Consider the following 2,021-nt stretch of genomic DNA (forward strand, 5'->3'; position numbering starts at 1 on the left):
TAACGTAAGGGGGGCAGCTGTGGGACTAGTCCTAACTTCCCCCACTGGGGAATCAGCCTCAAGGGCCGTACGATGCAACTTCAAAGAAACGAACAACGAAGATGAATACGAAGCTCTAATAGCGGGGTTAACACTCGCCAAACAGATGGGAGTAGAAGACATCCAGGTCTTCAGCGACTCATAACTGATCATAAGCCAAGTCCAAGGAGACTATCAGGCGAAAGATCCGAGTATGATCAGGTACCTATCGGTGGCTAAGAAACTACTCGACAGGTTCCAACACTGTAAGCTCACCCAGATCCCTAGGGAGCACAACCCCCAGGCCGACGCTCTAGCTAATCTAGGGTCCGCCCTGGAAACTACGAGTCATATGAGCATCCCACTACTGGTACTCCAATGGCCCGCGACCAAAAAGTAGACGGAGCCTGAAGAAGTATCCGTGATAGACGAAGGAGAGACCTGGATGACGCCCATCATTAACTATCTAAGGTACGACACCTTACCTGAAGATAGAAACGAAAGTCGGAAGATAAGGCGCCAAGCTGCAAGGTATTGCTTTTTCGAAGGGAAACTATATCGAAGATCCTTCTCAGGACCCTATCTACGATGTCTCACCCCTAGAGAAGCCGCCAGGATACCAGAAGAGCTTCACGAAGGAGAGTGTGGTTCCCACTCTAGTGGTCGGAGCCTGGTACTCAGAGCCAGAAGGGCTGGATACTACTGGCCAACCATGGCGAGGGATTCCCTCAAACAGGCCAAGCTCTGTAGCCAATGCCAGAAGCATGCACCAGTCTCCAACCTTCCACCAGAGAACCTCAAATCGCTAAGTTCTCCTTGACCCTTCCGAAAGTGGGGCATGGACATCGTGGGGAAATTCCCTGTGGCACCGGGGCAAAATATCTTCCTCCTAGTCAGGACCGATTACTTCACGAAGTGGGTAGAAGCTGAAGCACTAGCCAAGATAACGGATCTCCAGATCAGGAAATTGATAAGGACTAACGTGATCACACCCTTCGGAACTCCCCATTGGATTGTCACAGACAACGGACCCCAGTTCACAAGCTACAACTTCTGAAAGTTCTGCAAAGACTGGAACATCAAGTTTTTCTATTCAGCACCACGACATCCCCAATCTAACGGTCAAGCCGAATCCACTAATAAGACAGTGGTGAACATGCTCAAGAAGCGCCTAGAAGACACCCATGGGCGATGGGCAGAAGAGATACATGGAGTACTCTGGGCCTATCGGACAACCCCGAAGACGGCTACCCAGGAGACTTCCTTCTCCTTTGTCTATGGTGCTGAAGCGTTGATACCCACAAAGGTGCACGTAAGGACCACGGTCTCTGAATTCCTCTCCAGGAGGAGAATAACGAGCTAATGTCCCTGAGTCTAGATCTACTCGATGAAAAGAGAGAGGCGGCCCGCCTTAGAAATGCGTCCTACCAGTTGAAAGTAGCCAAGAGCTACAACAAAAAGGTCAGATACAGAACCTTCCAGAAAGGGGATTTGGTCCTAAGGTGAGTCTGTGACCACACAAGGGACAAATCAGCCGGAAAACTCGCTCCTGGATGGGAAGGTCCCTATAAGGTAATAGAGGTTCAAGGGGCAGGAGCCTATAAGCTGGAAGACAGCGACGGTAAGGTCCAACCCAACTGCTGGAATGCCTTGCACCTCAAATTCTATCACTTCTAAAGTAAGGTCCCCGGATCAAGTTTTATATACTAGTACTATTATTATGATATATTTAAGTACACTGGTTTCCTACTCCTATGTATGCGATAACGTCTCCGGACTAAGCTTATAAAATACATTATTAGTTACGGCTAAAGGGGTTATAGGAACTCCAATGTACTTAAAGGGGCATACTAGCTAGGTCAGGTCCTAAGGGATCTTAGATCTCAGCAAACCCTATATATACTAGTGAGACCACTCACATGGGTGTACGACATATATGGAACGGGTCTGATCAACCCTATTACATTGTCTGCACCTCGGGCCCTGCGTAAAGGCTATAATTC

Source organism: Raphanus sativus, chromosome 8, assembly GCF_000801105.2.
Source record: "Raphanus sativus cultivar WK10039 chromosome 8, ASM80110v3, whole genome shotgun sequence".
NCBI classification, from domain to species: Eukaryota; Viridiplantae; Streptophyta; class Magnoliopsida; order Brassicales; family Brassicaceae; genus Raphanus; species Raphanus sativus.